The sequence below is a fragment of the Nicotiana tabacum genome, chromosome 11 (genome assembly GCF_000715075.1).
Source record: "Nicotiana tabacum cultivar K326 chromosome 11, ASM71507v2, whole genome shotgun sequence".
Classification (NCBI taxonomy): domain Eukaryota; kingdom Viridiplantae; phylum Streptophyta; class Magnoliopsida; order Solanales; family Solanaceae; genus Nicotiana; species Nicotiana tabacum.
In genome coordinates, this window is record NC_134090.1 from 101,368,406 (window position 1) to 101,385,983 (window position 17,578).

The following is a 17,578-nucleotide window of genomic DNA, read 5'->3' on the forward strand; positions in this document are numbered from 1 at the left end:
CGCACTAATAAGAAACACCCAATTTCTCTTCCCGCTCGACTTTCACTATGAAACCCCAATAGAACCGCACCATATGTGCCTATAACCAACAAATCATAACACCTCGCAACACAGAAAAGTTTTTACAACCCATATTCATGTATGTTAGCTCATGCCATAAGATAGTCAACGTAAATCCATGAAGAAATTATCTTTAAGATGATAAGAAGTTAATCCTATTGGTCTTGAATGATACAAAGGTGTATAAGGGTGGTTAGCAAGTATTAGAAGTTAAACAAATCAAGGATGTTGTCAGCCGTATTTTTGGATAAACCTAGAGGTGCTTAATACACTCAATAGGTAGTGTTTTAAGGTATTAGAATCATATAATATCCGTATTATAAGTCTTGAAGTCAAACGAGTTATGAGACAAAAGTCAACAAAAGTTGTCACAACTTAGGTTCATAATTTTACTTAAACATTAGGTCAAATTTACTAAGATTTTCTCCCAATTTACTTAGAATTATGGGGTACTCTACCCACAAAATTGAATATCTATGAGTCTAGTTTCCAACGCATTAAACCATTCATCGATACAATCTCGGAGTAGAGAGATATTCGCGTTTTTGTGAGACTGCACCAAGTACCTCTCTATGGGGCCCACTTAGGCGGGTTAAGACATTTGGGTATATATATGATGCCTCCAACACGTTTTAAGTCATTTTTTAAGATATTCAGACCTTAGAACCCTAGGAACACCCTCTCAAGGTTCTCTCAAGATTCAAGACCCAAACAAAGGGCAAACAACACAAATCAAGTGTCGGGAATCCCGTGGCGCTAGTAAGTTTCTTTTTCTTCTTGTTGTTGCTCATTTTTGTGTTGTTCCAGCTCGTGTGGGAGGTTGTTTTAAAAGGTTTATATTCTGTAAATACTCCATCAAGTTCTTAATATCAACCCTAGAATATTTCAAGCCTTCTAAAGTGATTTTAGTGCCGAAAAACACTAATTGATTGCTAGTTTCGCTTTCTTGTTGTTGTGGCAGCATTGGAGGGATATTTCATGGAAAATTAAGGTCAAATTGGAGTTGTTCTTTCTGTATAAAGGTAAGGAACCTCTTACTCTATATGTATTTAAGATTATCCAAGTTTCGGTTAAGTCATTGAAGCTAGAACTTGTGGAATATATATCGAAAGGCTTGGTAGTAATGTTATCAGTTGGTGGACTATTTTGGGAGGTTCAATATGATTAACATTGATGTTGTTTGGGCTGTTTGGTGATTGTTTTCACTTGTGGAAGTCATATAAATAGGGGAGGTGATGTCCGTTTCATCATAAAATAGGTTGTGGTCGGTACATAATAGTTACGACGCTTAAACGTTAATGATAGTGTCATTTCTCCTATTGTAGACTAAGGAGTCTTGACATTTGCATAGCTTGAGGTTGGGCAGTATATACAAGGTATGTGAGGTTATCCCTTTCCTTCTTTTGCACGACTCTGATTATACATAATGTAATGAACGAGCTTCCAAAGATACTCTACTCTTAGAAGCTAGCAATACTTACATTATTTCCCCTCTTATGGAACGATTAATGTTGATGTTGCTTCTCTTATTCTTATATTATCAATGTTGTTGGTACTTCCTAATTCTTATAAGGTTCATAGTGAAGAGCTTTTCCTAATAACGTGTACAGAGGATACCGACCTTACGTCACTCCGAAAGGTTAAGAACATGATTCCATGAGTCGAGCATGCAGTATTATATATGTATTTATTTTACTCTACCGAGTCACGCTATAGCCGGCCGGGTACGGCACCTATTGTGAAACCATTGATTAGTTGGGTTTTACCGAGCTCCACGTGGCCGGGTACGATTCTACCGAGCCTTATAATGGTCGGGTACGTTTTTACTGAGCCTATTACGGTCGGGTATGATATGATGATGATGATGCCCACAGAGGCGTATGTTTTAAAATTTTATGCATATATACATATGTATCATGCATTGCATGTCAGTAGCCCTCAGAGGTACCCAGACATTACAGGTTGTATATTCTCTATCCCTGCTTACATTACTGTTCGTACTTATGGTTCCCTGCCTTACATACTCAGTACTTTATTCGTACTGACGTCCTTTTATTTGTGGACGCTACATGTCGTGCTGCAGGTCCTGATAGACAGCCAGGCGCAGCTCCCCCACCACAGTAGGCGGTCCAATTCAGCGGTGATTGGCAAGATCCCTTCTTCGGACTTGCCGTGATCTTGGTATGCATTTTTGTTATAGACATTATGGGTATGTCGGGGCCCTATTCGGCAATGTTGCAGCACTTATGTTCCTTTAGAGGCTCATAGATAGGTGTCGACTCATGTATAGTTTGGTATGCTTTGTCGGTTGATTTTTGTTGTATAGTCTTTCATGGTAGCATGGTAGCTCGTACCTTATATATAGTTTCTTAATTGTCTGGTCATCCCATGTTATGTATGTTCATGTCATCATCTTTTATTGTTAGTTGTCCATGATCCATGTCTACCAATTATATTGATATCGTTGGCCCTAAGAGATAATAAAGAAGGTTAGATAAAATGTACGTTGGTGCTCGGCAAGTATGGCCGGGTGCTAGTCATGGCCCTCCAGTTTGGGTTGTGACAAAAGTAACTCATAGATCTCCCCAGATTACTAGTAATCTCAACAACGGTCAAATCAACACATCCCTCAACAATACAATTCGGGTCCAACCAAGCTGACTCAAATTAGAACACGCATCCATGTTGGCCTGCCAACGAACTCCTTATCACGAAAATCCTGGAGCTGCTCTTCAACACCTTTAACTCTACCGGTGCCATACGATACGGTGCCCGACATCAAATTAATACCAAAATCAATAACCTTGCTCGGCCTAAGAAATACATCCGAAAAGCTCCTCACCACCGGAACTAAATAAATGGTAGAAGCCTCTACACTGACATCTATCACAAAATCCCAAATAAGAAAGACAATCCTTCCTAGCCGCCCGCTGGGTCTTCGAAATATAAAACCACTCCACTAGGGCATAATCCTACGGACCTCGCCACTCAATCTGTGGCATTTTCGGCAAGCCAATAATGTCACCTTAGCGTAATAGCCCAGAATGACACAACACGGAGACAACCAGTTTGAACCCAATATCCCATCCAAAATCTAACATCCAAGCACAAAAGATCTGCTCGGGTCTCCAAACCCCGATAGTCACTAAACAGTGCTGATACACACGACTCACAACCACAATATAGCCTGAATGTGAGAACTTCCATGTCTCCAAATCCATATGGCACATGAATCAACATACTTTATCCCAATTCCGCCGTCCGAATGCATACCGCACCTCAAAGACCCAATCATTCCACGAAAGATACTCTAAAATTCCCCTGTGTCACCAAGCAAACTCCATTATCAGCAGTCGATCTAACAAGAAAGCGCCGCAATTCTACCAAAGTACCATCAACTTAATCACATTGCCTTTTCTGAAATATATACCCTCGTCAAATCACTCCCATTTAGCAATACCATTTCCTTAATCATCTGGAGATCATCCCCCTAATCATCTGAAGCTCATTTCTCTAATCATCTGAAACTGCCCGTGCTGCCTAAGAATTTTATGACTTTCCGTTCTAAACTAAACTGTAACCTTACAGACGCAAATGTCAATCCTCCACAACATACCACATATACCATACCATCCTAGGATAACATAAGAACTTCATCTCCCTTTCGATCCAGAAACATCTACGTACTCAGCTAGTCAAGAACTTTCCATTGATCTCATCTAGAAGAAAATCACTATGCATCCCCTGCTCCTCATGCCCATAGAAAATATACATCTCCAATCGAGGTAGAAACCATCAAGAACTCTCCAAGTTCCCCTCGCACAAACCAGACCTACACCGAATCCTTCTAACTCGGCAAGATACGCAAGCCATCAAAACCTAAGAGCATTTCCGTGAAATACCTGTAGGAACTCATTACCCCGTACACACCCAAGGAACTAATCATATCATTACCATACCGATCCGGCCTACTACCCAGCTATCCCATCTATCCTAGTTTCCTTCTGATTTACCTTCAACTTGATATCCCCTCTAGTTGTAGCACCACAATTCCTCAACCCAGACTTACCACACGAGACCCAAGCATAAAACCACACTGTCTAAGACCCGTAAGCAGCTGAGTACTCTCTTAAATATTTCCAAAATCACCACGTTCAAAATACCTACCCCGAAGAGACTTCCTACGAATCTGGAACCATTACCTTCCTAATATTGATATATAGAATCCCATAGTTAATGTAGATAGTACCACAAGTCTTGACATCTCCCAAATGAAAACTCAGTTCCTAACCACATATACGACTTTAAAATACCCCATTGTTACATGTAGAATCTTGAACACATTGGAACCATTCTCGAGATTCATTCACCCTATTCAAACTGCAATTAGCCTGATCAAGCGAACCGAACAACCCATGCCTCGTTGGAACTCTAACACCACAGAATGTGACATCATTTCATTACAACCAAGCAATTTCCTGCTCTATGCACAGAGCATCCTTTACCAACAACAATTCAAGACATTCCATGATACACTTATGAAGCATAATATAATCTTCGTCAAAATTTCCCTGTACCCGAGCCATCCTCGATCTCAACCTCCGTAGGCCATAACTGATTCACCCGAACGTCTCAAACTGGAGCCAACATAGCACATACCGTGCAATTGCTATATCAATAGCAGACTCCCCCACTTGTCTCAAAGCCATAGATCAAAACACACTATAACTCATAATGCATATACTCTATTACTGCCATAATACCATAGGGAGATTCAACTAAATCCTTTCATAAGCTTATACAACACAGCCATCTAGTACTTTAAATCTTCTGCAAATGTCGTATTCATCCTCGTAACAGACATGCCCACTCTCTTAAGTAACTCAAACTCAATTGTAACAGATATCTTTCACTAGTAACAGAGATCTCCCAATAAATGACATAAGGATCACACAAACTTCAGAATAATCTGCAGGAGATAACCCACTTTTTTCGCCTCAAACTGGTATCTCTCTATACTCTCCCATAATCATAACTATTACATAATCACTTAATCTTCCTGGGTCTGAACCCATATCACGACATAAAATCTACTTCATTTCCCAACTAGACAATAGGAAAAGATCATTCAACATACCCACACTCGGGGCTACACATTAAATCAAGATGAAAATCAAGCACTAAATAGTTCTTCTATGCTCAAGCAGACCCTTCTCGTCTCATTCGAATCATATGGACACATCTCGCAATCACATCACACTCATCACATAGTCAACCAGTCATCACGTCCCTTAATAGGGAACTACCGAACATACAAGTTCGAAAACACGTGCTCACACAATCATCACCTCGGTGCTCAAGCTATAGGCAAAAATCCGGCCTCAAGTCCTCCAGACTGGCCCAACATCAACACACAGAGATCATATCCCGCCCCTTGATCGGGAAATCACAAGCCAGCGATGCATATATGATACTGAGCACTCATGCGCGCATACGAATGCATGGAAGGAATTTCAAGAGTTACTTTTCAAGCTGAATAAAGGATGCACGATATGAATTCAAGAATGTGAAGTTCTTCCTAAAGGTTTTGCAGCCTCTCGAGCATAAATACAGATGTCTCCGTACCGATCTGCGAGACTCAACTAAACCTGCTTATGACTCGTGAGACCTATGTAACCTAGGCTCTGATACCAACTTATCACAACCCTAACCCCGAACCCGGTTGTGATGGTGCCTCTCGTGAAGACAAGGCAATCCAATTAAACCCAATTCACTTTTTAAAATAGTTAAACAATATAAAAGCAGTCTAAACATGATTTAATGATAATAAGTAGCGGATACACAACCCAACACAACCCTAACCGGGGTGTGACAAGTCATGAGCATCTCTAAACCATAATACTAGTTTGGTAAAGTCATAAACTACTACAAGTGTTTGAAAGGAAAACAGAAACGATAGAGAAGTAGAGACTCGGGGTTGCGGACGTCAACAGCTACCTCGTAGTCTCCGGAAAAAAAATCGCTTGGAACTGGAGGAATCAGCACTCAAGAGCGATACCAGCTACGCATGAATCTTCACACAGGGTGCAGGGAGTAAAGTGAGTACTCCAACTCAGTGAGTAACAAATATAAATAATGACTGAAGGTAAGAAATCACATAAGGCACAAAGAATTCTATAATGAAGCAGTTAAATCACTTAAAACAGTAAAACGGTGAAAAGTCAAGTGAAAATTCCTTTTTCAACAAGTAAAACAAGTAATTGACAGGTAAATATGAAAGATAAACATATAAAGGTTCTCCCCTCGGGCACAATCTCAACAACTATACCCCTCGGAAAATATCGCAGAATAATAACAACACCTCGGTCAATCACATAGAACGGTACTAGCACCTCGGGCAAATCACATAGAATAATGCCAGCCTCTCGGGCTATCACATAGAACAATATCAGCCCCTCGGGCTATATCTCACATCACAATGGGTACCCGCGCTCACTGGGGTGTACGGACTCCGGGAGGGGCCCCTTATGGCCCAAGCGCAATATCAAGCCATCTCGTGGCATCAAATCTAGGCCCTCGGCCTCATATTAGTCAATCCACCTCGTGGCGTATATATCTCATGCCCTCGGCCTCATAAACAATATCGATAAGCCACCTCGTGGTGTACATATCTCAAGCCCTCGGCCTCAATCAGTATCAGTATTTCCTCACAACTAGGACCTCGGCCTTACTTAGTCAAAAATACTCACAAGCCCCTCGGGCATTAGTAAAACAGTATTTCTTAGCCCAAAACATCATTTAAAATATCATTTAAGTCTCAAAACGGAGTAAAAGTGGCTGAGTGGTAAAATAGTGGAAAATAACATGACTGAGTTCAATTAATAAGTCAAAGCAGTGAGGAAATAGTAATAAAAATCCCCGAAGGGTTTAAATGATTGGCACAAAGCCCAAATATGGCAATCAGCCCAAAGCATGATGAAAGCAAACAAGTTTCAATCAAATACGAGGATAAAATCATCAATCGGGACGGACCAAGTCACAATCCCCAATAGTGCACGACCCCACGCTCGTCATCAAGCATGTGCCTCACCTCAATATCGCACTACAATGTGCAATTCGGGGTTTCGAACCCTCATAACATCATTTACAATCATTACTCACCTCTATCCGGTCCGAACTCTAGCCTACGATGCCTTTGCCTCTCAAATCGGCCTCCGAATGCTCCAAATCTGGCCGAAATCAGTACCAAACCATCAAAATATGCTAAGGGAACAAAGCCCACTTGAAAATAATCAAATTACCACAAAATTCCCGAAATTGGTCAAACCCGACCCCCGGCCCACATCTCGGAATTTGACAAAATTCACAAAACTAGAATCCTTATACTCTCACGAGTCTAACCATACAAAAATTAGCCAATTCCGATACCATTTGGTCCTTCAAATCATCATTTTATATTTTTGAAAGATTTCTCAATTTTCTTCCCAAATTCTATCCCAAATCACGAATTAAATGATGAATTCAATGATAGATTCATGTACTCTAGCCAAATCTCAGTTAGAATCACTTACCCTGATGAATTTCTTGTAAAACCTTCGAAAAATTGCCAAAATCCGAGCTCTCTAGGTCAAAATATCAAATAAAATCCAAAACCTCGTATTTATAGAGTACCCCACAGATTTCCACCTCCACTGACCGCACAAAATCGACTGCGGTCCGCACAAAAATGACCGCGGCTGCACAGACTTTTCTCTGTAGTGACAGGCTTTAGTATTGTGGCTATAACTTTCGCTACATATGTCCAAATAGCGATATCTTTACCTGTAAGGAAACTAGACACGAAGGGCTACTACTTTTGTTTTTGAATTATCTCAAAATTTCTTGTAGATCAAAAGATATGAGCTTCCGAAGTAGGACCAGTGAAATATTCCCCACCGCGGCCTACAACCTTTCTGGACCTGCTACAGCTATGATTTTCGACCTAAAACATCCCGGAACCTACCCGAAACTCCCGGAACTTCAAACCAATTGTACCAACACATCCCATGACATCGTTCAAACTTGTTCAAAACTTCGGAACGCTCACAACAACATCAAATCACCAATTTAACATAGGATTCAAGCCTAAGAACTCCAAGAACTCTTAAATTATGCTTTCGATCAAAAAGTCTATCATATCTCACCCGAATGACCTGAAATATTGCACACACATCCCAAATGACACAACGAAGCTACTGCAACTCTTGGAATTCCTTTTCGACCCCTATATCAAAATCTCACCTATCAACCGGAAAACGCCGAAATTTCAATATCGCCAATTTAAGCGTAAACCTTCCACGGACCTCCAAACTGCATTCCGATCATGTCCCTAAGTCCCAAATCACCTAACGGAGCTAACCAAATCATAAAAATTCTGATCCAAGATCATATACAAACAAGTCAACTCTTGGTCAAACCTTTCAAATTTAAGACTTCAACCTGAGAACTGTTCTTCTAAATTCCTTCCCATTACCCTGAAAACCAAGACCAAAAATTTACATCAAGCAAAATATATCACACGGTGCAAGTCATGCCCGAGAACTGGCGAGCAAAGTGCAAAAGCTCAAAACGACCGGTTGGGTCGTTACAGATTGCTAGAATTTCCGGAACGTTGTAGTAACTTAAGAAAAGCTTAAACAAGGTATGTATGGCTAAAACCCTCTCTTCTTAGAAATTGAGCTCCCATGGTGTCCATGCAAATATTGTAAGTCCGAAATTTGATTGATGTATATTTCAAAGGAATTGGTGTTGCAAGAATATATGTTAAATGTATATCTCAATGTGTTCAATATGTTATTCTTGGTAAATTGAGGATATGTGAAGAATGTGAACTATGTGCTAAAATTCTTAGATTTCAACTCAAGTTTTAATTGAGATTGTTATGCCAAAGTATGTGAAATCCTCTATGTAAAAAGATGTTTGAAATAAATCAAATGAATTTGGGAAATAGAGTGTGGCCAACGTGCCGAGAACTAGAGTTATAATTGTGCCTGGTGATGCCTATGACATGAGAAAATATTAAATAGATTTTTAAATTAGCCTTGACTCTACTTTCCATAAATGACTTCAATAATAAAGTGTCCTAAAGGTTTTGTACACAATTTATTCCCATAAGTAGCTGTCGAGATAATGTTTTGCCTTATAAGTATATCTAATGTGATCCGAGTTGTGACATGCTCCAATGTTGAAATTGTATATTGTCGTGATTGGAAAAGAGTAATTCAAGAATAATTGGTGTAATTGCTTTTTTATGACTTTTATCTGTGTTTCTATTCTGGTTTGGTGTCTACCCCCCTTTTTGGAAGAATCCTTTGTGTTTAAAGTCCCATTGCTAATGAACTTGAGGTGAATGATTTCTGAAATATTGTATATGCCTGTGATTCATGATTCCTCTCATGTGTACTTGACATCTTGGATTGAATGGCTTGTTGTTGAAATTTATATTGATGTGAAATGTGGGGGAAAAGATCTCGAATTATGAAATGTGGCCAAGGGTCAAGTATGATATGATAATTGTGTCCCCAAGTGCCGATGAACTTATATATGTAAAGTAAAGATTGAAATGAGATGATATATGGAAAAGGAAAAATGTCTTGGTAAGACGGCCTAGTCGATCGGACCGTGATCGGACGTCATGCCGCACACATGGTGGTATTGTGCTGAAATTGAAACCGGAAAGTGAGAATGAAATTGTGACTGAGGTACATGTCTCAAATGAGACAACCTAGCCGATCGGGTCGTGATCGGAATCCGTGCAAGAAGGCGGTAGTATTGTTAATGATGGTGCAGCAGTATGAAATGTCCCAACCTAAAGTTATAGAAATTATGTGAAAGCTATGTGATTCCTTTTATTTGATGATGTGGTGATTGTTTAATGCTTTTGTTTAAACATTATGATTTCTTTGTTCTTGTATGGTTGTTCTTTCTAATGAGATGGTGTTTAGTTATAAATACTAGTTCTATTCGATGGCACTAACGTCCCTTTTGCCAGGGGCGCTACATCTTTAAATGGATGTAGGTGGTTCCATAACAGGCAGTGTTGGTCGCAGCTAGTGACGCATCTTCCTTTCAGCTAACTTGGTGAGCCCCACTTCATTTCAGGGTCATATACCGTTGTTTATCATGAACTTTGTATTTTGAGGTATAGCCGGACCCTTGTTGTCGATATTTCCATATTACTCTTCAGTTGTATTTAGAGGCTCCGTAGACAGGTTGTGGGTAGAGTTTGATAATGGGGAATTGAATTAAAAATATTGATATTTGGCAAAGATGTATAAAATATGTAATATTTTGAAAATTATGAATGAAGTTGCTAATGGAAATGAAATGGAAGTCGTTAATGATATATTTACAAAGTATGATTAATGGAGTCCATCTCCACTTTATTCATGAATTTGTTTGGGTAGAATGAAACCTAACAGGCTTGCTCAGTCGGGTTTACTCGGTTGAGCGCCAGTCACGCATTCCGAGTTTGGGGCGTGACAAACTTGGTATCAGAGCCTAAGGTTTTAAACTGTCCTAGGATGTCTCAAAACCATGTCTAGTAGAGTCCTTATTATCCGTGTGTTGTCGACCACATGTATAAGTTGGAGTCTATTCGGATATTTAGGAATTTCACCCTTCTTTGATACTCCAGATCGTGCAGTAAAGCTCAAGATAGGGAGGTAATTTCCTTGCTATGTCTTATTCCCAAGATGAGTAATATTGATACCATAATCCATGAGTTTGAAGCAATAAGGAGGGAATGACCCCACCATTGAATCTAAGGGAGAATGCCCAAGAGTTTTTTAGGAGAATGTATTGAGCCGTGGAAGGATTGGTAGAACTTGTTTCCAAAGGGAATAACCTTGTTCCTATTAATGTCAATGTGCCACCAGATCATGTAGTATATCAGTATTTCACCAATGTACGTTTGGGATGTGGAGTCGAGGGGTATCGATTAAGCTATTGCCCTATCAACCTAAAGTAACCAGGTAAGTCACTCCTTTGTACATCAATATGAACAACACAAATTTTCTATTTGTTGTATATGTACATCCATATTAAAGAGTTCTCATGAACATGGTCGCAATAAGATGTTGAATCACAAAACATTGCATGTATCGACTCTTTGAATGAGACTTATTATTCATGAAGCCTCCTGATCACAGTTCTCTTACTTACATCCTCCTATAGAATTGAGCTCAATAATTATGTTCTTTAATTGAGTTATAACACTATTAATACTTCCCACTTGCTTTCTTAAATTCTTAATTATGGACTATACCTGATAAATTTCTTACAGGATCTTTTTATTTAAATGGACAACATCTGCTCATTTGTGCCTATGCATGAACCATCGTAAAGTTTACCTATGTGGTGTCGAGTTCCATTTAAAGCATCCCAGTGTTGCAACACTTCTCGAGTCACTCTTTTACTCACTGGTTTATATGGGTTCTATGGTGTGAACATTCACTCTACTCATCATTCGAGGACGAATGATCCTAAGGGGGGGAGAATGTAAGGCCCCGGAAAATTTCGCTAAGTAATTTAGGATTTTGTGGTGCTAGGTAGGCTAATTATAATATTTTACGTGTTATTAACATGATGGACATCAATTAGATTTGGTAAATAAGTGTATAAGTCATATAATAAGTAATTTTGGGTCTAAGTAAAGTCCTAAGTCTAAGTCAAATTGGTAAATTTCATAATAGGCTAAAATTCCAAATGAGTTCGCACAAGTCCACACTTTAGACGAGCATATCTAAATGTATATGAGGTTTTATATGATGAAAAACCTATCAAATGAAAGATCTTCGAGTCTAGTTTCTAACGCTTCAAACCGTTTGTCATTTGGACATTCCTACACAAAGTTATGATCAAATTACCAAAGGCTGGATTTGCTATCAATTTTGCGATCGCAAAACGACTCTGCGGACCGCATACTCGTCGCATAGTGAAGCAGAGTCGGGCAAAAATTATGTTGTCGCATACTGATTATGATGTCTATTATGTTATTGCATAATAATTATGCTGCAAGTCTGCTGCCCACATATCGATTATGATATAGCATAATTGCACCACATAATTGACTTCGGGGGTCATTTTTGGAAATTCTTATATCTGAACCCAATTTGATGAATAAGCTTTGGAGCTTCATTTGGGGCTATTTATACTAAATCTAGAGAGAGAGGTCAAAGCATTTTAGAGAGATAAGGAGGAAGCCTAACATTATAACCATTCAATCTTTCATCAATCTTCAAGATCAAGAAAACAAATCACAAGATCTTCATCTAAGAGGTAAGGTTCTATACAATAGACCTTAATTTCAAGTTTTGGGTATAAGATGGGTTATTAAGGTATGATTCGTAGGTGTAATAGTATTATGTATACATGCATGTACAAATTAGGGTTGTGGGAAGATTTTTAAACACAAATAAATAAAGATTGGGTTGGGCAATGAAGGAAATCTTGTAGAGGAGCTTTAAAATCAAGATGCACAACTAGTGTTAGATAAAATGCTCAAACGAGCTGAAACCATCAATATCTTCCTAATTTGTGTTTGATTTTGTTATGGCAAAAAGTAAATTGGGATTGCTAGAATTTTCGGAACGTTGTAGTAACTTAAGAAAAGCTTAAACAAGGTATGTATGGCTAAAAACCCCTCTTCTTAGAAATTGAGCTCCCATGGTGTCTATGCAAATATTGTAAGTCCGAAATTTGATTGATGTATATTTCAAAGGAATTAGTGTTGCAAGAATATATGTGAAAGGTATATCTCAATGTGTTCAATATGTTATTCTTGGTAAATTGAGGATATGTGAAGAATGTGAACTATGTGCTAAAATGCCTAGATTTCAAGTCAAGTTTTAATTGAGATTATTATGACACACTATGTGAAATCCTCTATGTATAAAGATATTTGGAATAAATCAAATGAATTTGGGAAATAGAGTGTGGCCAACCTGCCGAGAACTTGAGTTATAATTGTGCCTGGTGATGCCTATGACATGAGAAAATGTGAAACAGATTATGAAATGAGTCTTGACTCTACTTTCCATAAATGACTTCAATAATAAAGTGTCATAAAGGCTTTGTACACAATTTATGCCCATAAGTTGTTGTTCGAGATAATGTTTTGCCTTATAAGTACATCCAATGTGATCCGAGTTGTTACATGCTCCGATGTTGAAATTGTATATTATCGTTATTGGAAAAGAGTAATTCAAGAATAATTGGTGTAATTACTTGTTTATGACTTTGATGTGTGTTTCTATTCTGGTTTGGTGTGTCCCCTCCTTTTAGGAAGAATCCTTTGTGTTTAAAGTCCCATTGTTAATGAACTTGAGGTGTATGATTTCTGAAATATTGTACATGCCTGTGATTCATGATTCCTATCATGTGTACTTGACATCTTGGCTTGAATGGCTTGTTGTTGAAATTTATATTGATGTGAAATGTGGGGGAAAAGAGCTCGAATTATGAAATGTGGTGAAGTGTCAAGTATGATGTGATAATTGTGGCCCAAAGAGCCGATGAACTGATATATGTGAAGTAACGATCGAAATGAGATGATATATGGAAAAGGAAAATGTCTTGGTAAGACGGCCTAGCTGATCGTGCCATGATTGGACGCCATGCCGCACACATGGTGGTATTGTGCTGAAATTGAAACCAAAAAGTGAGAAGAAAATTGTGACTGAGGTACATGTCTCAAATGAGGCAACCTAGCCGATCGGATCGTTATCGGACTCCGTGTAAGAAGGCGGTGGTGTTGTGAATGATGGTGCAACAGTATGAAATGTCCCAACCTAAAGTTATGGAAATTATGTGAAAGCTATGTGATTCCTCTTATTTGATGATGTGGTGATTGTTTAATGCTTTTTTTGAATCCTTATGATTTCTTTGTTCTTGTATGGTTATTATTTCTACTGAGATAGTGTTTAGTTATACATACTAATGCTATTCGACGGCACTAACGTCCCTTTTGCCGGGGCGCTACATCTTAAATAGATGTAGGTGGTTCCATTGCAAATAGTGTTGGTCGCAGCTAGTGACGCATCTTCCTTTCAGCTGACTTGGTGAGCCCCACTTAATTCGGGGTCCTGTACCGTTGTTTATCATGTACTTTGTATTTTGAGGTATAGCCGGACCCTTGTTGCCGGTATTTCCATATTATTCTTCAGTTGTATTTAGAGGCTCCGTAGACAGGTTGTAGATGGAGTTTGATAATGGGGAATTGAATTAGAAATATTGATATTTGGCAAAGAAGTATAAAACATGTAATATTTTGAAAATTATGAATGAAGTTGCTAATGGAAATGAAATGGAAGTCGTTAATGATATATTTACAAAGTATGATTAATGGAGTCCATCTCCTTTTTATTCATGAATTTGTTTGGGTAGAATGAAACCTAACAGGCTTGCTCAGTCGGGTTTATTTGGTTGAGCGCCGGTCGCGCCTTCTGAGGTTGGGGCGTGACAAACTTGGTATCAGATCCTAAGGTTTTAAAGTGTCCTAGGATCTCTCGGAACCATATATGTTGAGTTTTTTACTCCATGTTTCTCTCATGTTTTTTTACTAATTTTCCCTCCTTACATACTCGGTACATTATTTGTATTGGCATCCCTTTTGCTTGGGGACGTTGCGTTTCATTCCCGCAGGTCCCGTTAGACAGGTCGAGAGTCCTCCAAATAGGCTATCAGCTCAGCGGAAGATGTTGGTGCGCTCCATTTGCTCCGGAGTTGCTTATTGGTCAGTATGATTAGGCATGTATTGATTGGTATGTCAGGGCCCTGTCCCGGCCTTATGACATTTATGTACTCTTAGAGGCTTGTAGACATATGTCATGTATATGAAAGATTGTATGGCCTTGTCGGCCTATGTTCAATATACGAATGATTATTTTGGCCATATAGGCCCGTACGCCATACGTATAAGTTTGGATATCAGGTTCGGTTGTCCTATATTGATTATTCCCTTATGTTTATTCTGGTTAGCCCATGACGGCCCGTTTGGCCCATTTTCCAAAGAGAGCACGATAAGAAAGATATGTATATTGGTACTCGATTGAGTAAGGTACCGGGTGCCCGTTATGGCCCATAAGGTTGGGTGCACATTATGGCTCGGTTGGGAGCTATCAAAGGTGGTCGATGGGGAACAACAGTTATAAACAAATCAAGGACGGCTCTTTATATCCAATAATAAGCAATAAATAATGAACAATGAATAGAATACAATAAATACGAGCAATAAATGAAGTAATAAGATCAAGAGAATATGTTTGAGAGCAGAGAGAATGTTCTTATCTATTTAGTATGGAGCAACAAATGTTTACAAAATGACAAGGATCCCCTTTATATAAGAGGGGGAATCCCAACATAGTACAAGTATATTTATTACAAAGATATGGAGATGGGACACCTAACTAATACCACGATACGGGCTCAGACTAGCCTGACAGATTTTGTCGGCTCTAGCTTCACACCTTGGGAACTCCCCATTTTCTTCCCGTAACCGTCGGCCTCATATTGTCCCAAAGTCGAGCATCGATGGCCCTCGAGGGATGAAACTCGATCATCATTTTGAGCCTTCGAGATGTTATAACAATGGAAAATTGGACCCTCCGATTTTACCGTATACACATTTCATTCATCAGGTCCTGTTAGACAGGTCGATAGTCCTCCAAGTAGGCTATCAGCTCCGCGGAAGATGTTGGTGCGCTCCATTTTCTCCGAAGTTTCTTATCTGCTTAGTATGATTTAGACATGTATTGATTGGTATGTCGGGGCCCTGTCCCGGCTTTATGATATTTATGTACTCTTAGAGGCTTGTAGACATATGTCATGTATATGAAAGATTGTATGGCCTTGTCGGCCTATGTTCAGTATACGAGTGATTATTTTGGCCTTATAGGCCCGTATGTCACATGTATAAGTTTTTATATTATGTTGGGTCGTCTTATATTGAGTATTCCCTTATGTTTATTCTGGTTAGCTCATGATGGCCCGTTTGGCCCATTTGCCAATGAGAGCACGATAAGAAAGATATGTATGTTGGTGCTCGATTGAGTAAGGTACTGGGTGCCCGTTATGGCCCATAAGGTTGGGTCGTGACATATCTAAAACTGTCCATGTTGTCTTGAACTCATGATCTCCCTTCCAAAAGTAAATCGCAGATTTGTATATGCAAATCTCAATCCTACACAATGCACCGTGTCTATTATGGTATCTTGCAAAAACACGCGAAGTGAAAACACGTGAAACCCATTATCAACTCTGATTCACAAGTGGGATATATACTCAATCAGCTAGAAACTTTCCACTTGATCCCATCTAGGAGAAAATCACAATACACAATGTACTCCTCGTGCCGGTAGAAAATATTTATCTCAAGTCATGGTAGGAATCACCAAGTAACTCTTTGAAATTAATTTGCACATAACCAAACCATAAGCATTACTAAATCCCTATAACTCAACCAAGTCACGCAGGTCGCCAAACTCAAAAATATTTCCACAAAACAACGGTAAAGCCTCACCACATCATAAGAACCAAAAGAATCGATCATTGTCATTACCATGCCGATCTAAACCACTACCAAGTTGATTTAATTCTTCGAGTTCCTTCTGAATTTCCTTCAATTTAACACTTCTCCTTGCCGAAACACCACGATTCTTACCCAAAGCTCACCACAAAGGATCCTAGCATGAAACCACATCGTTCTAAAGCCCATAAGCCACTTTATTCCTTTTTAAACACTCAAAATAACGCATCTGAGATACCCACTTTAAAGTGACCTTATGTGAATTTAAAGTTGTTTCTTTAACCTCTCAAATGCTGAAATGTAGAATCAATAATGATACAGAAATACTGCGAGGTTTGACACCATCCATATAAATCTCAAATCTTATCTATTTACAAATCTACAAATTCCTTAAATACCATATACGAATCTTAAACCCATTAGAACCTTCTCGAGATTCGTCCACTATGGTCTAATCTCATATGTACCTCCAAAACGAGTCGAGCGACCTGTGCTCCTTTAGCACACCAAAACCCAAAGAAGTAACCTCACCTTCATGCAACCGAGTGACTCCCTTTTCTTAGCACATCACATCCACCATGACTAACAAACCAAATCATTCCAAGGATTGGTAGTGCAAGTCATCCTCTAAACCAACCTTTCCATGTCATAATTGATCTTCAAATATTCCTCAGACCAAAACCAATGTAACACATAACCATGCATTCTAATCGTCGATAGCATATTCCCCCACTTGGCTCAAATCCACGTATCATAACATCCAATAACCTACAATACCTTTCCTTCATAAATGCCATGATCTCACACCTTAATTCAGCAAAATCCTTTATGAACTCATGTAGCACTAATCATACAATATCTCAAACCATCCACGAAACTCACATTCATCCTCGTGACAATAAAGCCAAATTTCGTCAAGTGATCCAAATTCAAATTACCACACATATAACCTAC

The 17,578-nt window shown here is 39.0% G+C and overlaps 1 long non-coding RNA gene across 1 annotated transcript; it reads left to right on the top strand.

Annotated features, from left to right (window-relative positions):
• The first annotated feature begins 711 nt into the window (after window positions 1-711).
• LOC142166544 (uncharacterized) lies at window positions 712-1,438 on the top strand. The gene is made up of 3 exons (XR_012696957.1): window positions 712-819; window positions 1,022-1,082; window positions 1,386-1,438. It is a non-coding gene; the product is annotated as an uncharacterized LOC142166544 (long non-coding RNA).
• The last annotated feature ends 16,140 nt before the right edge of the window (window positions 1,439-17,578 follow it).